The sequence below is a fragment of the Lethenteron reissneri genome, chromosome 58 (genome assembly GCF_015708825.2).
Source record: "Lethenteron reissneri isolate LAM-NWPU_2019-01 chromosome 58, ASM1570882v1, whole genome shotgun sequence".
NCBI lineage: Eukaryota > Metazoa > Chordata > Hyperoartia > Petromyzontiformes > Petromyzontidae > Lethenteron > Lethenteron reissneri.
This window is the reverse complement of record NC_083836.1, coordinates 3,210,122-3,235,262: the sequence shown is the minus strand read 5'-3', so window position 1 is coordinate 3,235,262 and position 25,141 is coordinate 3,210,122. Positions and strand designations below refer to the sequence as shown.

Sequence of the window (25,141 nt, the reverse complement as noted above, 5' to 3'; positions counted from 1 at the left end):
TAAATATAATTTTTTTTTAAATAAATATAAAACAAATAAATTATTTTGTATTGTTTTATATTAATATTATTTTATTATTTCCCTTCTACGTGACTTTACCGAAAGAACCAAGAATATAGGAACCACCTGGTTCCACCAGCCCACAGGGGATTATTGTGTCCGTCCGTCCGTCGTGCATCCAAAAATGGGAGGGGTGGGGCTGGGTGGAGAGGGGAGGGTGGGGAGGGGCTGGGTGGGGAGAGTGGAGAGGGGAGGGTGGGGAGGGGCTGGGTGGAAAGGGGAGGGTGGGGGGGCTGGGTGGGGAGGGTGGGGGTGGGTGGGGGGTGGGAGGGGTGGGGAGGGTGGGTAGGGACTGGTCACCCCGTGGTGCCCTTATAAAACTCAACGTTTAACCTACTCACGCCGGCTTGTGCCCGCCCTCACAGTCGGGCATATTTGCGGAATACACCACGCCGCCGTTGACCCTGCAGGCCATTGACCGAGCAACCCAACGTTCCTACCAGCTCCCTCCGCAGGAAGGTGTTAGTGTATAGTCGTGTATAATAGTGTAGTAGTGTATAGTAGTGTATAGTGTCATAGTGTATGGTAGTGTATAGTGTATAGTAGTGTATAGCGTAGTAGTGTATAGTGTAGTAGTGTACAGTCGTCTATAGTATAGTCGTGTATAGTAGTGTACGGTGTAGTATTGTATAGTGTAGTGTATAGTCGTGTATAGTAGTGTATAGTGTAGTGTATAGTATAGCAGTGTATAGTGTAGTGTATAATCGTGTATAGTGTAGTGTATAGTGTAGTAGTGTATAGTGTAGTGTATAGTGTAATAGTGTATAGTAGTGTATAGTGTAGTGTATAGTGTAGTAGTGTATAGTGTAGTGTATAGTGTATAGTAGTGTATAGTGTAGTGTATAGTAGTGTATAGTGTAGTAGCGTATAGTGTAGTGTATGGTGTAGTAGTGTATAGTGTAGTAGTGTATAGTGTAGTAGTGTATAGTGTAGTGTATAGTGTATAGTAGTGTATAGTGTAGTGTATAGTAGTGTATAGTGTAGTAGTGTATAGTGTAGTAGTGTATAGTGTAGTAGTGTATAGTGTAGTAGTGTATAGTGTAGTGCATAGTGTATAATAGTGTATAGTGCAGTAGTGCTGAGTCTGTCGCCAGGGAAAGGGAGGTGTGGACCACCACTACTCAACACGCTGCCACCACGACCCTCACCAGGTCAAGCGGACTGAGAAACGAACGAATCCAGATGACGATCGCTGAGTGACAGGCTGAGTTTACGACTCGACACGAACCACAAACTCAGCCTGCCCCCGCCCCCCCCCCAACCCCCACATTGATCAAGACTCGGCACCAACATCGGGCACTGTCAAAACATTGCTTGAGTGGAAGGGTTGGACGCGACGTCGGTGTTAAAGTGGAGGACAAAGGACCCTTCGGATAAATTATGCACCGGTGGTGGTGGTGGTGGGCAGGGGAGGCGAGGGGCGGGAGGGTGATCAATCCCGAGACGGGGGATGGAATCGAGCGCTCCGTTCTAAAGGGCCGCGGTGTGTTGACTGGGAGCGCCTCTTAGTGGCTCTGCGCGCCTGGGCTCAGAGCCAGCAAGCAGCGAGCACACGGCTCGTCATGTAGACCGCCGCAGAGCTGGACGTGAGTTTCCGACTTGGGTATTAACCCCATGAACCACCACCACCTCCACCACCATCCGCCCAAAAGGATTTTTTTATATTTTTTTAGCATCATCCAAAACGGCGCTAACTTTGTATATTGTCATTGCCATTATCATGGAAATTACCATTATCCTGTTATTATAATAATGATAATAGTATTATATTATCGTTATCACTATTATAATTATAGTATTATATTCGTGGTTCTTTCGGTAAAGTCACGTAGAAGGGAAATAATAAAACAATATAAATATAAAACAATTGTTTTATATTTATATAAAACAATTTATATTAAACAATTGTTTTATATTAATATTATTTTATTATTTCCCTTCTACGTGACTTTACCGAAAGAACCAAGAATATGAATCCCTGCAGTCACGAAAGCTTTAAATCAAAATTTATATTATTATACTAATATTATTGCGCTGGTTTAACCAGGGAAAGCCTCACTGAGTCTCTTGACTCTTTCTCAGGAGCGTCCTGTCATGATCTTGCAGGACAAGGAAAGGGGGGAGCGGGGGGGGGGTGATGATCGCTTGGTAGAATCCCAAATTGAGTAATGTGTCCGGTAATGTCTTCGTTAAATGTAACAAATTCTGTATCATGACGTCGGCGCAGATGGCCTGCTCTTACTGCCGATGAGGGACGTCACGGCATCTTTCACGTCCGCGGCGGCGAGTGAAGCAAGACGGGCTTAAATTTTAGGACGGCTTTACGAGATCCGCAGTTAAATTTCGATTTAAAGCTTTCGTGACTGCAGGGATTCATGTTCTTGGTTCTTTCGGTAAAGTCACGTAGAAGGGAAGTAATAAAATAATAAAAATAAAACATAATAACATAATTAAATTTCGATTTAAAGCTTTCGTGACTGCAGGGATTCATGTTCTTGGTTCTTTCGGTAAAGTCACGTAGAAGGGAAGTAATAAAATAATAAAAATAAAACATAATAAAATAATTAAATTTCGATTTAAAGCTTTCGTGACTGCAGGGATTCATGTTCTTGGTTCTTTCGGTAAAGTCACGTAGAAGGGAAGTAATACAATAATAAAAATAAAACATAATAAAATAATTAAAATTTGATTTGAAGCTTTCGTGACTGCAGGGATTCATGTTCTTGGTTCTTTCGGTAAAGTCTACGTGACTTTACCGAAAGAACCAAGAAGATGAGATCCGCAGTATTAATCAGGGCGGCCGCTGGGAATCGAACCGCGCGCATCTCAGCTTTGAGCAATGACTTCATCAATTGGGTACCTAAAAAAAAAACCTAGTCAATGCAACTTGGTTTAAACACGTAGTAGGCTTTCGCGCACAATACTATGGTGTTTGGTTAGATCGCGTAAATATAAATGCGTCGCTAAACCCGCCACCACCAAACACAGACAATCGGTCAGCTGTGTCACGTAAACAGAACGTGACAATTCGTTACGAGCTCAACACGCCGGTGTGTTCGAGAGTAAAACCCACAACATTTACAATTCGAGTACGACGTTTCGCCAGTAGTTACAACCAGCATCATCAGGCGAACAGCCGGTATTGTGAAGTCCTCCTGCTTCGGTTTTCAACCTTACTGATAGGCTGCGTTGGGTGGTGGCGGCTTTGACGACACATTTATATTTACGCAATCTAACACCCCACCCCCCACTAAAAAAATTGAAACTCAGCTGTGCACGGTTTATCTAAACAATGACGTAAACACACACACACACGCGCACGCAAACACACGAGCCGTATTTGTCAGCGTATCCCATACTCACCGGCATCCCCCCCCCCTACCACCCCCCCCCATTGCTATTGTGTACACCCAGCTGCTTCGTGCATTGTTAAAGGTGCCCAAGTGTGTGTGTCTGTGTGTGTGTGAGTGTGTGAGTGTGAGCGTGTGTGTGAGAGTGTGCGTTTGTGTGTGTGTGTGACGTGCGAAAGTTAAAACTTGAGACGGCGGTTGCCGCTCGCTGATGCCTTTTAAGGACCACGGACAGCAGCTGGTAGCAGGCAACAGCAGCGGTGGTGGCAGTGGTGGTGGCAGTGGTGGCAGTGGTGACAGTGGTGGCAGCGGTGGTGGTGGCAGTGGTGACAGTGGTGGTGGCAGTGGTGGTGGCAGTGGTGGCAGTGGTGGTGGCAGTGGTGGTGGCAGTGGTGGTGGCAGTGGTGGTTGCAGCGGTGGCAGCTTCTAAAGCTATCGCGGAAATGAAGATGCAGTGTCCACACACAGGCGGCGGCGGGGATGTTTGCGTGTCGCGAGACTCAATTAGATCACAAACAGAGCGCCGAGGGATATAACAACCTAGACAATGAGGCTGCGTCCGTGGCAGAGTAAACAGCATTTAGGTCCTTCACTGGAATAAAATGAACGTCGTCGGTGTCCTTTCAGAGTGGATTGCATGCCGCAAAAATTTTATTACAATGTGACCAACAAAAGAGGTGTCGCTGTCCTCGTTTGATTTTACTTGGAACTAGAAGCCGTATCTCAAAGAGAAGACGCCCTAACGTGTGCAAACATCTGACAGCTCGTTCGCAATTGGATTCAAGCGAGCCTGACGCTGCGGACGAGACGCTGGATGATGTCGAAACCGGTTCAGAGTGTTGCTTGTGCTGAATCGAACCGATCCTGCTGATGGAGCTTTCGCTCCCAGGTGTTCCTTGCTGTTGACTCGAAGAGTTAAATGATACTTTGTATATTTTTTTGTCAATAATTTGTACGTGCAGGGACAGATAGAAGGAGATAATATTAATAGTCTTTCACGGTCATTCCCTCCACTCAATTGGTTCATGTAAAATCGTTTTTTTTTGTTGGGTTAGATCGCGTAAGTATGAATGTGCCGTCAACTCGCCACCACCCGACACAGGCAACACAGTAAGGGCTCGTCACGTACACAAAACGCGCCAATTGGTTGCTTACTTTAGCCCACCGGTGTGTTGGAGAGTAAAGCCCACAACACTTGACAATTCCAGTACCGTGACGCTTCGCTGGTGACTATATCCAGCCTCATCGGCCGATTTTTTGTTGTTGCTGCCAAGAATTGTGTCGGGTGATGGCGGATTAACGACACACATTGATATTTACGCGATCTAACCCAACCCCAACCCTCCCCGTCAACCCACCCAAACCTTTGCGATGATTAATGCTGGTCGCGAAAGCCCGCGTGGCAATCGGTTCAGTTGCCGATCGTGACACGCGCACGCAGACGGTGGCTGAACACGACTGGGCCACCGGTGGCAAGTCGTGTGTGCCGCTAAACCATTGCACCATCGATTTAAAGCTTCTTTCGTGACTGCAGGGATTCATCTTCTTGGTTCTTTCGGTAGAGTCACGTAGGAGGGAAATAATAAAATAATAAAAATAAAACATAATAAAATAATTAAATTTCGATTTTAAGATTTCGTGACTGCAGGGATTCATCTTCTTGGTTCTTTCGGTAAAGTCACGTAGGAGGGAAATAATAAAATAATAAAAATAAAACATAATAAAATAATTAAATTTCGATTTTAAGCTTTCGTGACTGCAGGGATTCATCTTCCTGGTTCTTTCGGTAAAGTCACGTAGGAGGGAAATAATAAAATAATAAAAATAAAACATAATAAAATAATTAAATTTCGATTTTAAGATTTCGTGACTGCAGGGATTCATCTTCTTGGTTCTTTCGGTAAAGTCACGTAGGAGGGAAATAATAAAATAATAAAAATAAAACATAATAAAATAATTAAATTTCGATTTTAAGATTTCGTGACTGCAGGGATTCATCTTCTTGGTTCTTTCGGTAAAGTCACGTAGAAGGGAAATAATAAAATAATAAAAATAAAACATAATAAAATAATTAAATTTCGATTTAAAGCTTTCGTGACTGCAGGGATTCATCTTCTTGGTTCTTTCGGTAAAGTCACGTAGAAGGGAAATAATAAAATAATAAAAATATAACATTATAAAATATTTTATGTTTTATTTTTATTATTAGTATTAAATATTTTATTATGTTTTATTTTTATTATTGTATTATTTCCCTTCTACGTGACTTTACCGAAAGAACCAAGAAGATGACATTGCATCATCACTCTGGCAGCATGCCTCCTCCGTCGTTATAACGGTGTCGTTATAACGGCGTCGTTATAACGGCGTCGTTATAATGGCATCGTTATAACGGTGTCGTTATAACAGTGTCGTTATAACGGCGTCGTTATAACAGTGTCGTTATAACGGCATCGTTATAACAGTGTCGTTATAACGGTGTCGTTATAATGGCGTCGTTATAACGGCGTCGTTATAACGACGCGTGGTCCCCGTTATAATGGGCGGGCTCGCTGTCTTATCATCCAAGATACGCGCCTCGTTCTATCGTTATACGAGCACGAGAAAATGGCGCCACCAAGACGTCACTCCCATGACGTATCTGCGATGCCACGCACATGTCTTTGTTTTAAAGTACAAAGGTGCTGCTGAAAAATGAGTCGTTCCTTAAAATGTCTCCCGTTACATACACACACACACGTATCGTTCCTTTTAAGGTCACAGTGTTATCGTGACGATTGTGTCGAGTTTGCTGTTGTTAATTGCGCGCCACTGCCAAACGCAGCAGAAGCAATACAAAGTCACCTTTCGGGAACATTCAACAAGAGGACTATGAACAGAGCACCTGGCTATGACTTTAAAACAAGGCTGTAGCCATGGAGTCAACATTGGGGGGGGGGGGGCAAATCTTCCAGGGCGTGTGGGGGTCCCCCCCAGAAAAAAAAAATCTAAATTAGAAAATAATTTCCTGCCCAAAATATTAAAAAATTCACTCAGACATAGGATGGACTTTTTTTTTTACAATAATGTCTAATAGTGTATTGTATAACATTGCCCTGTTTTCTTGTTTCATTGTATGTAATGGCAGAGATTAGGGATTAATAAAGTACAACCATAACCACAATCATATAAACAGAAATCAATTTTAGAGCAATTGATTGGGGGGCGATATTTTGAGCATATTTGAATATTGGGGGGGGGGGGGGTGTGAGGATGTGTCTCCCCAAATATATATTAAAGTAATTTCTTTCGCACGACCAAAGTCTAAAGCTCTTGCCGACCTACTGTGCGGTCCAGGTATCTAAAGGATAACAAAAACAAACCTTCTTTAGGTGGCTTTCTCCCTTAGCGGAAATGATAGTGGCACTCACGGGTTCACAATGATAGGATCATTATCAGGATCGCCAGTATCAAGTACCACTCAACACTTCGCCTGCATCAGTAAGCCCTTTCTTTGATCAGCGTTCTGGGAGTTAGCCTCGCGGCGAGCTCGCTAGCTCTGGGGGGAGGTGGGTGAGGGGAGTTCCAGACAGTGGGGGCAGCAGAGGGAAAGGAGCGACCCGCTCAACCGGGCGGTCGGTTGATTGGCAACGTTGAGGGAAGACCTCCGTTGTCGGAGAGGAGAGTTGCTGCGTGAAGGCAACTTGACAATGAGGATCAGGAAAGGGGCCGTCCATAAATGACGTCACGCGATGTTGGACGATTTTTGACCCCCCCTCCTTCGTCACACGGCGTCACAAAAAGTCAGACCCCCCCCTGAAATATGACGTCACAAAGCTCTGCCCCCCCCCCCTAAAAAAAATAAAACATGCTTCAAATCGCTTAAACTATCGTCGTTGTAGTGCGTATTTAATGTGGCGGAAACATTTATTTTAAAGTCTATTTAATTAAGTAGAACGTGTTGTCCATATTTATTTAAAGTTGCGCATTTTGATGTGACGTCACATTTCTCACCCCCCTCCTAGGTGCGTGACGTCATTTATGGACGGCCCCTAATCTTGATTTATTATCGGAGGAATCCGATGAGATATGAAGCTCTGTTTTCCCACAGATGTCCAGTTGGGGCAGGTCAGAACGATGACAACAACAAACAATACAAAAAACACGACATGGGTGCAAAGTATGAGAAATGCAAACAAACTATTAAAAAATATATATATACAAACAAAACTAAACTGAGCATATATATTTGTTTTATCTTACCAGGTAAAGCCCACTGAGCTATCAGCTTCTTTTCAAAAGTGACATGTTCTGCAAATAATAGCTCAACGAAGCGGAGTATTACGTGTAAATTTATATCAGAGAGTTAAGCTGAGATGATGCACCAATGAGGTTCACTTCTAGGAGGCAACAACTGCACGCATGTTGAACTTTTTTCGCACCGTACGTAGCCAACCATTCTAATCAGAGGTTCGGGGATGATGATGATGATGATGTATGTTGAACTTTTTTCGCACCGTACGTAGCCAACCATTCTAATCAGAGGTTCGGGATGATGATGATGATGTATGTTGAACTTTTTTCGCACCGTACGTAGCCAACCATTATAATCAGAGGTTCGGGGATGATGATGATGATGTATGTTGAACTTTTTTCGCACCGTACGTAGCCAACCATTCTAATCAGAGGTTCGGGGATGATGATGATGATGTATGTTGAACTTTTTTCGCACCGTACGTAGCCAACCATTCTAATCAGAGGTTCGGGGATGATGATGATGATGATGTATGTTGAACTTTTTTCGCACCGTACGTAGCCAACCATTCTAATCAGAGGTTCGGGGATGATGATGATGATGTATGTTGAACTTTTTCCGCACCGTACGTAGCCAACCATTCTAATCAGAGGTTCGGGGATGATGATGATGATGATGTATGTTGAACTTTTTTTGCTAGTCGGTGGTGCGGGGTCCCAAGCTAAATGGTGGGTCCAAGTTGTAAACCCCCCAAAAAACAACTGCACGTATGTTGAACTTCTTTCGCACCGTACGTAGCCAACCGAGCTAATCGGAGGTGCAGATTCATTCGGCTGTCCCCCCCTCTCTCTCAAGCAATTCAACAGAGCCATCTCCCAACTCCCGTTCACCCTGGCGTCGATCTTGCGCGAAGCTTAACGGGCAAACAATGGCAGTAGCAGATGCGGATACTGTGACGACGACGACGATGATGACGATGATGGTGGTGAAGCACAAATGGGGAAATTGAACTCTACGGTCATCGTGTCACCAGCCAGAGCAGAAGCACGGAGCAGATGACGTCAACTCCACGGGGCAATTCACAAATACGACAACGGAGGAGGATGGAGGATGACATCAGAACGGCGACGATTCACCACTCCGCTTACCTACGCCCGACTGCCGATAATTTTGCTCAAAAGTACCTCGATGTCAAAAAGTGACGGTTGATAAATAATGAAATGACGTAACGTAAAAAAAGGCTTTACCCATCTTTTTTTGCAACGAAATTCCCAGTTGTGTTAAGATGTGTTCAAGAAGCTAATGGACACCTATTACGATGCGCCAAGTCAGAATTGCCCACAAGTGCTTTGCGGTAAAACATGCAAACACGTTTTGATAATGTACCCATCCGTCCTTGAAACTGATTGGCCTGCACCAGAGACAGCCTCTTCTATGGCTTTGTCTCACCAGCGCTCAAGACGTAACGTAAAAAAGGCTTTACCCATCTTTTTTGGCAACGAAATTCCGAGTTGTGTTAAGATGTGTTCAAGAAGCTAATGGACACCTATTACGATGCGCCAAGTCAGCATTGACCACAAGTGCTTTGCGGTAAAACATGCAAACACGTTTTGATAATGTACCCATCTGTCCTTGAAACTGATTGGCCTGCACCAGAGACAGCCTCTTCTATGGCTTTGTCTCACCAGCGCTCAAGGCCAAAAGATACCAGAACGGGGAACAGTTCAAGGACGATTGCAAACGCCAAATAATTACGAGTTCGGGTGAAGCAGTGCCATCTACGTCCAGGAGATTCATCGATAGTTGTTGCTCTACATCTGAAATTATTTTAAGAACTATTGTATTTATTTCACCAGGTAAGGCCCCTCTGAGCTATGCAGATAATTTTCAGAAGCGACCTGGTCGCTTGGCTCTGTACGGTACAAAAAAAAGTTCAGCATGAGTACATTTGATAATATATTTCACCGCTCGCTGTCTCTCAGTGGAATTGTTAAAGCTCTTGCCACACATTGGAGCAGGGTAACACCGCATTTTATTTACGAGATGTTTGTATTTTATTTTTGCCAGGTAAAGGCCCCCTCTGAGCTAAGCAGCTATTTTTCAGAGGAGGCCTGGCCGTCACAAATGATGGCTCAATGAAGCGGCTTACCATCACGTGGAAACTAGTCGCGGCCAAATATTCTAAACGCGTGATGTCGATTCTTAATGTGGAGGGGAAAAGCGGGAGGACCCGGACAAAAATCCACGCGAACACGGGAAGAACATTCACTGTGGTGATGGGCGCCACGGTGGCTAGGAGATGTTAGCCATCTCTTCTGGTACACAGGAGGTCGTGGGTTCGTTCCCGACCCTGACGCCTGCTGTATATGCGGGGTTTGCGTGTCTCTCATCATCATCATCATCACGGTGGCTAGGAGATGTTAGCCATCTCTTCTGGTACACAGGAGGTCGTGGGTTCGTTCCCGACCCTGACACCTGCTGTATATGCGGAGTTTGCGTGTCTCTCATCATCATCATCACGGTGGCTAGGAGATGTTAACTACCTCGCCTTGTACACAGGAGGTCGTGGGTTCAGTCCCGACCCTGACGCCTGCTGTATATTTGGAGTTTGCGTGTCTCTCATCATCATCATCATCATGGTGGCTAGGAGATGTTAACTACCTCGCCTGGTATACAGGAGGTCGTGGGTTCAATCCCGACCCTGACGCCTGCTGTACATTTGGAGTTTGCGTGTCTCTCATCATCATCATCACGGTGGCTAGGAGATGTTAACTACCTCGCCTGGTATACAGGAGGTCGTGGGTTCAATCCCGACCCTGACGCCTGCTGTATATGCGGAGTTTGCGTGTCTCTCTCTCGCTGTGGTCGTGTGAATGTTATCTCGGGGTCCTCCGGTTTTTCCCCTCCACGTTTAGAATCAACATCACGCATTTCGATTGTTTTTGGCTGCTATAAATTTCCACACACGACGATAAGCCCACTTCGTCGAGATGTCATAATTTGTGGCCAGTCATATCTGGAAAAAAAAATAGTTTGGTTTTAGATTTTAATCTTTCGAGCTCAGGGTAAAGTCCGACTAGGACTCGAGTGAGAGAGAGGCACTCTGACTTGTGACAAGGGTGGAGGCGTCAAACCTTTCCGTAAGAGCGTCTGCTCCGGGCACCAGACTTTAGACATTGTCCGGGCAATGGCAGCAGTAAACGATCTCCACCTATTCTAACAACAACGGCGGGGGGAGCAGCCTTTCTCTCTCTCTCTTTTTTTTTACGATCAGTGGAAACAAAAAGATGCTCGGTGGATTCGGCACTTTGCTTCGTTCATCATTTCGTAATTATTTTTTAAATTAAATGTACATTTTTAAACTTTGCTTTATGTAAAGCCCCACCTCTCGCTCACTCTCTCGCTCTCTCTCTCGCTCTTTTTTACGATCAGTGGAAACAAGAATATGCTCGGTGTATTCGGCACTTTGTTTCGTTCATCATTTCGTAAAATGTTTTTTTTTTAACGGGGCTTTATGTAACCCTCGCTCGCTCACTCTCTCTCTCGCTCGCTCTCTCGCTCGCTCTCTCACTCGCTCGCTCCTTCTTTCGTTCTGTCGCTAATTCTCTCGCTCACTCTCTCGTTCTGTACGTAGCCCCCCCTCGCAGTCCGACGGCCTCCGACGGGTAGCTCATATCAGCATGCAGAGCTCCCCGTCATCTGCCACCGAGCACACGGCCTCCTCCATCGCCCACTACTCCTCTCATCTCTCTCGCTCATTCTCTCTCATCTCTCTCGCTCTCTCTTCCAGTTGGCAATTACAGAGAGCAAACCGTGGTCCGTTTAAAAATGAGATTTTCAAGGACGACGGGGTTTGGATCGTGTCCAGGGTGTTTATGGGACGCGTGGCCGTCATAGGTGCTGCTACTCGCTAACAGCACTTGCCCCAACAGTGTGTTAAGGCTATAATAAGGAGGGAGGGATCTTTGTCTTTGCATGGGCGTGGTGCTGCTCACCCACCTCGTGTGCCGTGCCGGCCTTGGTAGGTGCTGCTTGCTAACAGCACTTGCCCCAACGCCCGTTTATTCTATACGGGGGATCTTTGTCTTTGTGTATGGGGAGCGGTGGTGTGGCGGTCAGCGCGCTGCGCTACGAACCCGGCGACCCGAGTTCGACTCCCGCTCACGACCCAAAAACAGCGGCGAATATCTGAACCGGCCCCGGGCCTCCCCTAGGTCGACTCAGCCTCAAATGAGTACTTGGTGCGGGGCGTAAACATCGCCACTGGGGAGACAAAGTCCGCCGGGCGTGGTGCTGGCCACCCACACACGTTCGCGTGCGGTGGCTGCCTACTCGCTAACAGCACTTGCCCCAACAGTCTTTTGAGGCTATACCGCGGATGGTGGAGGGAGGCAGGGAGGGCGGGGGTGAGCTTTGGCTTTGGTGTGCACGCACAATTAATAATTAACCCGCAGGGTTGACGCCACGGCACCAGATAGCGAGACGCAATGAAGGAAGGAGTCCGTTGCAGATTTCACCACCTCCACCCCGCCTCCCTCCCTCCCTCCTCCACACCCTCACCCCGCCACCGCTCCCCCGTGCGTGGACTCTGGCAGTAATAATTGCCCTTGAGTAGTGCCTACGTTGCTGCCTTATATGGGCAAAAGTTAGGCATTTGTAACACGACAAGAAAAAAAGAAGCTGCCGTTTGGGGAGAATTCGTCGGACTTTAGCCGGAGCCGCTCGCTGCTGCGATGTAGAGCCACAAGCCGAGGTCACGTCTTCGACCCTTTTGCGTCGTTTGGCAAATAGGTCGTCGCTTTATTGTCAAAGTTAATCGCCGCCGTGGCTTTCCCCCCCCTCTCTTCGCATTCCTGTGGCATTAAATTCGCTCATTAAACCCCCACCACCACCACCCCCCAAATTCGTTCACTCCGGTCATCATCGTGATTCACCGTCGTCGAATTTCGCTCTCACCGATGTCACTCATCATCGCAGATTTGCCCCCGTCGCTTCCCCCCCCCCCTCGTCAACTTCATTCGCCTCGTCTCCACCGTCGCACCGTGCGCGTCTGCCGTTGTCAATTTCCGTGCGAAGCGCCTTGATTGATAAGATAACGTCGCTGCCCTATTCGCTGTCGCATCAACTCACGTCGCTGACAACGTCATCCGTCCTGTCTCGATATCCGTCGCCTCTCAGCCTTCGCCACCACCACCACCACCACCTTCTGCTACCGTAACAATTCTAGATTTGAAGTTTTCGCGACTGCAAAGATCCATACTCTTTGGTTTTTTCGGTAAAGTCACGTAGGTAAAAAATAAAATAGATTAAAAATGAAAACAACTAAATTACCGTAACAATTCAAATGTCTAAATCAAATGTCGAATCCAGTCCCCATCGTGCACCATTGGCCGCTCGACAATGAGAGCTGAGCTAGGCCGGGGCCACCCTTAGGTTGACTCAGCCGAACTTTACCCATAATGCACCACGTGCGTCAGCCTTAATGGGTACTTTCTGACATCACTTGTTATCTATACAGTTGAAGAGGGGGGTTGTGGGTTGGGGGGATCTTAGGACATTTATTTAATTGTTATGTTGTGGTTCTTGACCTCTTGTGGTATCTTACTGGCAGGGTTGCATCGTGGTTTGAAGATTGTGGGTTCACATTCCTGGCAGTGATGAGCTCGGCCTATATTATTGTCATCATCATCATCATTATCTCTCAAGGTCGGATATAAATAGCAACCACCTTGTGGCAGTCAACAATGGTTCGCTTATTGGAAAAAAAATGTGACTCCTGCCATAGTAACGTGGAGTGTACAGCTACGAGCTCAGCGTACGCCAGCATAGATGCTCGCTGCTGTGTTCCTGTTTGGAGGAAGACGCTACATCACCTTGTGCCTTTCATTTGGTAGTCCTGAATGAAACGCACGAGAACTTTGGCACAATGATTAGCGCACTGTGGCAATGAACCCGGCGGACCCGAGTTCAATTCCTGGCTAACGTCGGTGGCGAGCGATGTCTGGACAAGCTGTCTGCGATATCCCGACTCCGCCAACCCGCACTGAGACAGCTTGGGTCTCGCTCAGCCATCCACAGAGTCGCCCTGCACTCGCCCATCGTGTCTGATGTATGCTAACAAGTACACAGGGTGGTCCAAAAGTCAGGACGCATGTGGTTATTATCATACAGGGTGGGCCAAAAGTCAGGAGACACAGGCGAGATGTTAACTACCTCGCCTGGTATGCGGGAGGTCATGGGTTCGATTGCCTGCTGTGAATGTGGAATTTGCGTTTTCTCCCCGTGGTCACGTGGATTGTTCTCCGGTTTTCCCCTCCACATTTAGAGACACGTTTTAAAAGTATTTGGCTGCTATAAATGTCCATGTGATAAGCCACCCGTTTGAGCTAAGCGTTTGCGCTATTAACCAGGTGGCTTCTTCAAAAGAGCTTAATATAGCTCATGTGGGCCTTACTTGGTAAAACAACAAAATGGTCAAAAAATATATAGATTTGGTTATCGGCTACGACTCAGAGCACATTCATGATCCATCAAGGTTCATTGTGCGTACTGCAACGGAAGTCGTGATTGTCTTTTGCCGCGTGAAAATAAAAACACAAATGCCTCTTGACTTTCCTAGATTTGAAGCTTTCGTGACTGCAAGGATTCATACTCTTAGTTTTTTCGGTAAAGTCACGTAGGTAAAGAATGACATTAAAATTAATAAAAGTAATAATAGAAATAAATAATAAAAATCACGACGTTTCGGAGGCAACACAAGTCTCCGTCATCAGGTGGGACCGCCACAGCCAGATTTGCTGCATCAAGTCTCTTGACTTTTATCGTCTTGGATGTCTCTTTTACTTTTACTGTCCGGCCATGGGGAACTTTCAAGTCTGGGATTCTTTTTTCTTGCGTTATGGGCGCCGATTCACCTTCGAGTCCGATTTACCGCAGTGTCCAGAGATAGAATCCAATCCAGGTTGAGTGTTGTAAACCGCAAAAGGCCATTAAAAGCCATCTGGGTCAAGCTCATCTATTTGAAGTCTATAATTGCCACCTCATTCAGTTATTTACCGATGAAAGCTTCAATTAAGACCCGCTTGCTTGCACGATGGGGCCTGATAGATATTGGGATGTTTGTAAGGAGTTAAACCGACAAATCATACGGGGCGGGAGGTGTCTTAAAAAATTACTCCGCACGGATAGATTCAATAATCCATTGTCCTCTGTTGGCCACCTCGCAGTGAACACGTTACAACACCAGGTATTCCAAGGAAGTCAATCACCATTCACGGCCTAACCACGCTCGAACCTGTTTGGTTCACGAGATTTTGACAACATCGGGTGCATTTAGGATGATGTTTCTGACAGCAATTGTCCAATTTTTTAAATGTATTAACAATTATGATATTCTACCTCTCGTACGGTGTACCGTCAGCGTGGAAGAGAAAGCTAAAATATCCTTTAGTTGGAGGCTCTTCCGCCAGTGGTGGCGTGAGTGAGCAATTGCAGTTCGCCTCTAGCTTCACATGTGCTATCGGTCACGTGGGAGGAGTCACGTGAGGCGAGATGACCAATGCCCTTCTGGAATGCCCGAAAAATCCCAGCATCACGTGGGTTTTGTGGCAAGGTACCTGCGGAAGATGACACCGCAGAACTACTTCGGGAGGCAAATTGACACCAGACACACGACAACACTCCTCCACTCGTAAAAATCCGAATAAATATATATTTCTGATAAAATTCTAGTATTCAAAGCGTCACATTCTATGCGCTTGTTTCCCTTTCACGTCGGCGTTAACCAGGCCGAGGCCTACCGATTTTAACAATTAGACTTGAACGGACATATATATATATAACGACGTTACAAAGGCGTCAGTGTCAGGGGCCCTCAAAACAAATCAGTAAACTTTTTACGGCCAACGTGGAGCCGGCTAGAACGCCGCTCACCGCTATTATTGTCCAGTGTTCATAGGGGGGAGGGGTTAAAGGTCGGCACTGCGGGCCAGGTACTAGCACTATATCCTGCCACCACCCTATCCTCGCACTCTCGCTTCCGCCTCGAGGGTGGGTTATCGAAGTCTAAAGGCACCACCCATTTCAAGGAATACGCTTTAAACAACGAGAAATCATCTCCTGGTTCGGTGAAGGCTTTAATTGCTCGATCGATCGTCCCGTCGATCGATTGTTGGAAGTCGGAAGATTGATTTTGTTTAACCAGGTGAGAACTCAGGAGGTTGTTTTGCCAGAGTGACCTGGGGCATTCGTGGTGGCGAGATGTTAACTACCTCGCCTGGTATACAGGAGTTCGTGGGTTCGATCCTGACCCTGATGCCTGCTGTATATTTGGAGTTTGCGGTGTCTCTCTCTCATCATCATCAAGGTGGCTAGGAGATGTTAACTACCTCGCCTGGTATGCAGGAGTTCGTGGGTTCGATCCTGACCCTGACGCCTGCTGTTGTATATTTGGAGTTTGCGTGTCTGTCCCCGTGGTCGCGTGGATTTTTCTCCGGGTCTTCCGGATTTTCCCTCCACGTTTATAATCAACATCACACGTTGAGAGTATTTGGCCGTGATACAATTCCACTTGAGGATGAGCCCACTTCGTTGAACTATCATCTGCGATAAAAAAGAGCTACGTAGCTCAGTGGGACCTTAGCTGGTCAAGTAACAAAATAGTGTCATAGTTTATTGTATCGTCCCAACCGAGTAATGTCCACGTTTGGAAAATGTTAACCCTGACACCGGCACATAATGGCCTCCTCTTGAGCCATGACATCAGGCGATCTTTAACGCCCGCTGTAAAGCGCGCATCGTTACGGTCATTACACCCGCAGTCAACAAGCAAGAAATGTGGTTTTGACATCAGAGGCGCTGCCACAAGCCGGGAGGGATGGGCAGTGGGGGAAGACGGCGAATGAAGTTGCACCACCGCGTGCGATTCCAACGATCGGGATGTAACCGGGAGGTGGCAATCCAATGCGGAGTCGTTGAGCAAACGTCGCAAGACCTGAACGGAGGTCAGGGCCACGAAGGACACCGACGTCTTTGGGAAAGGACGCGGCTCGATCGCAAATCAAGCGACTTCGGAATCGAGACCGTCAAGGCGCGTGCCGTGAGCGGTGGCGAGGGTGGGAACCAGAGCGAAGCGAGCTTGGGGGGCCGGGGGGGGGGTCCTTTGCCCCCCCTCCTCCTCTCCTCTCCCACCCTGGTGGCCAAAGCTACGAGTTGGGGGGATGGGGGCTCTTGACAACCACCGTGAGATTTGTCTTCAACGACAGTGTCAAAAAACAACAACAACAACAACTTGGTTTAAATTTAATTATACGCAAAGGCTTTCGTTTAACCTTTGGCGACAGTCCGAGCTAAAATAAAAATAGCGGGGGGCCCCACGTGACCGATTACCGCACCCCCCCCCCCCAAGCTTTTTCCCGTGTAGTCCCCAGGCTATGGAACGCTCTTCCACGACACGTCAGAGATCTCTGAGTTTGTGGACATTTTAAAAATGCGCCTTAAACCCTATTTATACGCCTGTTATTTTAGTAAATTATTTTTTTAATAATGTACTTAGAATATTCATTTTATGCTGAGTGTCTGCTGCTGCTGCTGTGTCCCGTACAGCGCTTTGAGATCCTTGATAAAGAAAGTGCTGTATAAATGTAATAATAATGTAATCATAATAGCAGCAGCATCATCATCATTAGCAGCATCAGCAGTGTTATCAGCAGGATCATCATGAGCAAACAACATTATTACATTTATATATATTATAATAATAATTATTATAACGAGGCTACTGCTGACAATGGCAACCGGTGGGACCCATCGCTGGCAGGACTTGGTGGCCGGTGGGACAGCGACGGGAGCGAGCTTCGTGTCAGCGCCGTGTGTACCCCTTCGAACACAAAGGTCCCCCGTATAGCCTTAACAGACTGTAGGGGCAAGTGCTGTTAGCGAGCACCTATGAAGGCCGGAACGGTACACGAGGGGGTGGGTAGGCCAGCACCACGCCCGACCGCCTTTGTCTACCCATTGGCGATGTTTACACACCACACCAGGTACTCATTTCAGGCTGAGTCGACCTAGGGGAGACCCAGGACCGGTTCAGATAATCGTCACCGGTGTTGGCCGTGAGCGGTAATCGAACCCGGTTCGCTAGGTTCATAGCGCAGCGTAGCGCTAACCGCTACACTACCGCTCCCCTCTACCACGAGCACAGAGTCACACTCGAAGTTTTTGAGTTATCAAAGTCTAAAGGTAAACAACAACACTTCTCCCGGGTAATTATATATATACACACACAGTATATCTGTTTTAAAGAGACAATCTTTCCAGGTTGAACGAAGCTCGTGTACTATTCATTGAACAGAAGAAGAGATGTCACGGTCTAAAGGTCACGGGACCACACCTAGTGAGCGCCCCTATTAATAAAATAAACCCCCGTACCTTTGACACAACGATTTACCGGAACGAGCCCTGGGCCAAGGACCATCTGCTCGACAACTTGCAATAGCTCGGAGCTTGTGGGCAAGCCCTTCTTCATGAGCGTGCACGTGTTTACAACGTGGACGCGCCGTTACACAATTACCGCATTACATCCGTGCCAATGAAGAAATGCGAAACGACAATTCGTTATGATAACTGGCAGCCCGATTACACTGGTCAACACACTTCTTCTGGCACAAGGTATTCTAACGGTGTTAAGGTAATTTTGGGGTGCTGATTCTAAATCTGGCATCGGTTTTTGTCTATCACATCAGGTTTTTTGAGATATCAAATATCGCATTTTCAATAAAAACTGCAGAAGAAAAATATTAAATAAATGTGGATGTCTACATAAAATGATATTATAAACACACTATCCTAAAAATACAGCACCATACTTTAACACTAAAGCAGTCACTGACTCGCAACAACTTGCAATCATAAGTGACAGCGGGGGAGTGGAACTCTGAACTCGGAACGTCGTCGGCTTCGTGACACGTGGCGGCGTCAAACGATCGCCGCGCCGGCCGGATGAAAGTAATGTGTGTATGTGTGTGTATGTGTGTGTATGTGTGTATGTATGTGTATCTTTGTATATGTGTTTGTGTCCGGCAAAAACAACCCCCTACCTCCTCGTGGTGCCGGACGGCAACGCTGTGGTGGGCAGTGCCGTGGGGGGAGGGCCAACTTAGATTGGCCTTTCCCTTCATGGCGGTTGTAACCACCACAGCGGCCAAATGGGGGCTCTGGACGGGTGCCAGAGGTTGGTAACTCCTCCACCTTCAATTAACTACCACCAAACTACAATAAAAAAAATTAATTAAGCTTATCCCGGAGCGCAGCGCGGTGACCGCCGCCTTTGCTCGATGGCCAAGCCAAAAATAACAAAAGGTTGAGACTGAAAACCCTCCCAGGATGTTGGGACCCCCCCCCCCACGATACCACCCAAAGACCCCCTCCACGACCCCCCCTTCCGTACCCCCCCCCCCGCACCTCTACGCTGAAGGAATCTGTCATCTCTCATTAAAAGTTTTCCATCTCCGTGCCGCAGTTGAATAATTTACAACGACGAGGCGCCGTGCCGTTCGCTCCCTTCTCTTCTTCAAACGATCGGCGTCTCTGACCCCCCCCCCCCCACACACTCCCACCCCCCGCAATACTTGAACCTCAGACCTCACTAGTTCTGGTTCAACAGCCAGACATACACCCGCCACCTCTCTCTCTCTCTTTGTGCCACGTTGGCCACTTGGAAAGCTTTCCGCGACTGTATTGAAGCTTCGTTCGTACATTGAAGCGTCGTATATCGAGTAACTTCTAACATCAGTACTGTGGGGATGCGTTCCCAGCTGTTGTAACGTACCATTGCATACCATACTACTGCGTAGTTTGCCATTCATATTGTAAACAAAGACAATTTATAATTTAAATAATATTACATTTTAGACTGTAAAGTATTCAAATTAAAACTGACGTTAATCAAATGAACAGAGTTCTTCTGAATCTATATCTTATTATTTTATTTTATTCTATTCTTATTTACATATTATTCTAAATCGTTTAAGGCAATTTTTTTTTATCTAACTTTACTTTTTACCTTGCTGTGTAAAATAATGGTTATAAAACAAAGTTTGTGATACTGAAAATTCGTTTATTGAACATACGCACTCTACCCCCTATTAGGGCCGCAAAGACAAAGATGACCCGTAAAGCCTTAGCAGGCTGTTGGGGAAAGTGCTGTTAGCGAGCCGGAACGGTACACGAAGGGGTGGGTTGGCCAGCACCACGCCCGACTGTCGCCTTTGTCTCCCCAGTGGCGATGTTTATACACCGCTCCAGGTACTCATTTGAGGCTGAGTCGACCTAGGGCCGAACAAACACACACAAACACGGCGTTGTCCTTCACAGATGTGTTGTTGTTGATGATGTTAATTGTGTCTGTGCATCACTGCCAATGCACGAGACATCACGCGGGCACGATACAAGAATCCACTACTCCTAACGCCGTTGTATCTGAGCTTGACAACCAGCTGAAGTGAGATCGTGTTTGCTGTCTTTGCGTCTACATCAGCAGCCGTACAAAACTAGAAGGCACATGGGGGGTCAAAAGTCCAGGCGAGCCGAGTTCAACTCCCGGCCACGGCTAAAATCGCCGGCAAGTGATGCCACGTGCTCAGGTGATGTTGCCACCGAGTTACTATGCAGATTGTGTTCACTCGAGTTTAAATCGTTTAAACGTTCAGCTTAACCGGGTGGGGAACTCCAGGGGACAGGACAAAGTCTCAGGGTGCATCAGCATCGATGGAAGTTAAAATTACTGAGTACACAATTTAACACGTGGCAGACTTTCGCGACCAATATCAGCCGAAATATGGAGGTTTTTATGGGGGTTAGATCGTGTAAATATATAAATGTGTCGTTAAACCCGCCACCACCCGATACTTCCAATTGTAAATGTTGTGGAGTTGCTATCCGGCGTAACGAATGGGCACGTTCGGTCTACGTGACAAACCTTACCGATTGGCCGTGTCGGGTGGTGGCGAGTTTAACGACACATTTATATCTTTACACGCTCTAACCCCCAAAAAACCCTCTATTATGGATGAGTACACAAGCTCTTCTTCCCAAAGGTGTTCGTTGATTGTTGCCTGCTCTTGGAACGCAGGCAACAACAATAGCAACAACAACAACAGTAGCAGCAGCAACAACAACAGCAGCAGCAACAACACAACAGTAGCAACAGTAACAACAACAGCAGCAGCAACAACACAACAGCAGCAGCATAAGCGATTCTCCACACTAGAGACAAAGATCCCCCGTAAAGCCTGAACATACTTTTTGGGGCAAGTGCTGTTAGCGAGCAGCACCTGTGAAGGCCGGCACGGCACACGAGGGGGTGGGTGGTCATCACTACTTTTACACCAAAGACAAATATCAGCCGTATAGCCTGTACAGAACGTTGGGGCAAGTGCTGTTAGCGAGCAGCACCTGTGAAGGCCGGCACGGCACACGAGGGGGTGGGTGGTCATCACCACGCTCGCACCAAAGACAAAGATCCCCCGTATAGCCTGTACAGAACGTTGGGGCAAGTGCAGTTAGCGAGCAGCACCTGTGAGGGCCGGCACGGCACACGAGGGGGTGGGTGGCCAGCACCACGCTCGCACCACCACCACTGTAACCGCCACGGCGGCTGATGGTGACACAATGGGGAAACGTCAGTGGCGTCTTTAAATATTAATCCGGACTGTCGGGGCACGCTCGCCTTTGCGACGACACACAAGTCGCCCAGTGCTGAGTGCAACACAAAGACAAAGATCCCCCGTATAGCCTCAACAGACTGTTGGGACAAGTGATGTTAGCAAGCACCTTTCAAGGCCTGGAACGGTACACGAGGGGGTGGGTGGCCAGCACCACGCCCGACCGCCTTTGTCTCCCCAGTGGCGATGTTTACACACCGCACCAGGTACTCATTTAAGGTTGAGTCGATATAGGGGAGGCCCCGGACCGGTTCAGATAATCGTCACCGGTGGTGGCCGTGAGCGGGAATCGAACTCGGGTCGCCGGGTTCGTAGCGCAGCGTAGCGCTAACCGCTGCACCACCGCTCCCCGCTGACAGCATCACACACGCGCAGCCACACGACACACAAAGACAAAGATCCCCCGTGTAGCCTTCAACATAATGTTGGGGCAAGTGCCGTTAGCGGGCAGCACCTGTGAAGGCCGGCACGGCGCACTGATATACAAACCCACCGAGCTAAGCGAGCTCTTTTTCAGAGGTGACCTTATCACGATGTCACATCGATAGCTGCTCATCGACAATGGCTGAGATCATCATCGTCATTATCATCATCATCATCTCCACCACCACCACACTTGGGAATTTATTTGCAGAATCTAGATAATCTAAGCGCGTGTTGTTTCTGAATGTGCATGGGTGAGTGGTGGTGGGGTGGGGGAGGGTGGAAGAGGAGAGCAACACCGGAGGAGCCTGGAGAAAAATCCACGCGACCACCACGGAGAGAGAGAGAGCGAGAGACAGAGAACACGCGGACTCCAAACGTACACCAACAGGCATCGCCAGGGTCCTTGATTGAGCCCACGCGTCTCATACATTGCAGGTGGGGGAGATACCGTTCTCCTACTCGTCAACAGATAACGACCATCTGGAACGCTCTTCCTTACAATATTACGAAGCCGCTTTTACATCATGATTGAAAGCTCACTTCTTTAGAAGAGTTTCGTTGGTGTTTACTGTTGTTGTCCTTCCCCTGCACCTCGGGTGAGCACCGTTGGCTACGTACGGTGCGAAGGAAGCTCAACATACACGCATAGACTCACACCGTGACACACAGAGACCCACAGACTCACACAGTGACACACAGACTCACACAGAGACCTACAGACTCATACAGAGACCAATAGACTCACACAGAGACACACAGACTCACACAGAGACCCATAGACTCACACAGAGACACACAGACTCACACAGTGACACACAAACTCACACAGAGACCCATAGACTCACACAGAGACCCATAGACTCACACAGAGACCCATAGACTCACACAGAGACCCATAGGCTCACACAGAGACTCATAGACTCACACCGAGACCCATAGACTCACACAGAGACCCATAGACTCACACATATACCCATAGACTCACACAGAGACCCATAGACTCACACAGAGACCCATAGACTCACACAGAGACTCATAGACTCACACCGAGACCCACAGACTCACACAGAGACCCATAGACTCACACAGAGACCCAGAGACGCACACAGAGACACATAGACTCACACAGAGAGCCATAGACTCTCATCGTGACCCATAGACTCACACAGAGACCCATAGACTGACACAGAGATACATAGACTCACACAGAGACCCATATACTCACACAGAGACCCATAGACTCACACAGAGACCCATAGACTCACACCGAGACCCATAGACTCACAGATACCCATTGACTCACACAGAGACCCATAGACTCACACCGAGACCCATAGACTCACGCAGATACCCATAGACTCACACAGAGACCCACAGACTCACACCGAGACCCATAGACTCACAGATACCCATTGACTCACACAGAGACCCATAGACTCACGCAGATACCCATAGACTCACACAGAGACCCACAGACTCACACCGAGACCCATAGACTCACAGATACCCATTGACTCACACAGAGACCCATAGACTCACACCGAGACCCATAGACTCACACAGATACCCATAGACTCACACAGAGACCCATAGACTCACACAGAGACTCATAGACTCACACCGAGACCCACAGACTCACACAGAGACCCATAGACTCACACCGAGACCCATAGAATCACACAGAGACCCACAGACTCACACAGAGACCCATAGTATGGCTACTCACGGCGCGACAGTACGTCAACATACATACACAGAGACACACTGCACGGGTCTGTAGAGCAGTGTGGCAAAGCAGGCTGCGTCCAGAGAGAGAGAGAGAGCGCGAGCGACTCCGTACCTGTGCTGTTAGCCTGCAGCCGGGTGTACAGGTGTAGAGTGTGCGTGGACCAGGTGAGCCCAGGGGAGTCGGGGGGGTGGGTGAGGGCGGGGCGGTGTGGGGGAGGTGAAGGGCAGGTGAGGGGGGTGGGCTGGCCGCAGGGCAGGGAGTGGTGAGGGGCGTGTTGAGATGGTTCCCGGGGAGACGGAAGAGAGACTTTTGACTTTTAAACAACTTTTTATTGCCGCCAGCAGCAACAGCACTGGAGGCGATTTCGATATCAAATACACAAAGTCACCAGCAAACAAAAGAAAATAAACGCTACGAATCCACGCGCTGTGGCGTTAAATGCACCGCGCACAACACGAAAGAAAAGTCACGTGGTGGTGGTGGTGGTCATCGCGCACGCCACGGTGATGAGCGAGCACTTCAGAAGGTGAACACCACGAAGGTGCCGTCCACGCTGGTACAGAGAGGGGCTTGTCCGGCTCCCCAGCGTTCGAAGAAGATGTGAGAGCGATAGCTGCTACCATTGCCGGATTATCCAAGTAGCAAAAGTAGCTGCACATGTAGTAGCTACGGGCCTCGCACTTTCAAGGGCCCCGCGCTAAATGCTTTCAAGCTATCAATTCCGGTTCAGTGATTTTGCACTTGCTCTATTACTATAGTACTATACCGCCTTCAACTTTTATGAACGAGTGGGTGTTGAAGGTCAGCGATGTGTCGTATTATCAGGCTGTATAGCAAATGGAAAAATACAATTACTTCACTATGCAAGTTAAACATGTGCGTTTTTCATATTTACGTGTTTGTTTTTAATTTAGGGACCCTTTCTAGCATATGCTGCAAGCCCAGCACTCGCGTCGTCCGGCACTGCCCGGGGGCAATGGGTGTGTGTCGTGATCGCGCCCGGGAGCTGTCCAACACTCACACGAAGAGAGAAAAGGCAATCTATGCTAACATATCACGTGCAATGAAGATGACTCATTTACCAAAACGTCGCCAATGTTTTCTTTTTCCTTTTAAGAACACAAAGACAAAGCTCCCCCCCCCCCGTGTAGCCTGTAACAGACTGTTGGGGCAAGTGCTGTTAGCGAGTAGCACTTGTGAAGGCCGGCACGGTATACGAGGGTGTGGGTGGTCATCATCACTCTTACACCAAAGACAAAGATCCCCCGTGTAGCCTGTAACAGACTGCTGGGGCAAGTGCTGTTAGCGAGTAGCACTTGTGAAGGCCGGCACGGCACACGAGGGTGTGGGTGCCCAGCACCACGCCCGACCGTCTTTGTCTCCCCAGTGGTGATGCTTACACACCGCACCAGGTACTCATTTGAGGCTGAGTCTACCTAGGGGAGTAGGAGGCTCAGGACCGCTTCAGGTCATCGTCACTGGTGTTGACCTTGGCCGGGAATCGAATTCGGGTCGCCGGGTTCGTAGCGGGTCACGATCAGTGCGATCTGGCAATTCCGAGCAGCCCGTTGGCTTGCCAGATCTTGCTGGCATGAGCAACTCCATATTACACGTCAGCTGG

General features: G+C 47.8%; 1 protein-coding gene across 1 annotated transcript in view; it reads right to left on the bottom strand.

Annotated features, from left to right (window-relative positions):
• The window catches only part of LOC133357496 (plastin-3-like), a 59,954-nt gene extending 36,249 nt beyond the window's left edge, over window positions 1-23,705 (bottom strand). The window contains exon 1 of the mRNA XM_061575459.1: window positions 23,632-23,705. The gene's annotated coding sequence lies outside the window, so the exon portion shown is untranslated. The remainder of the gene's footprint in view (window positions 1-23,631) is intronic.
• Between the last annotated feature and the right edge of the window lie 1,436 nt (window positions 23,706-25,141).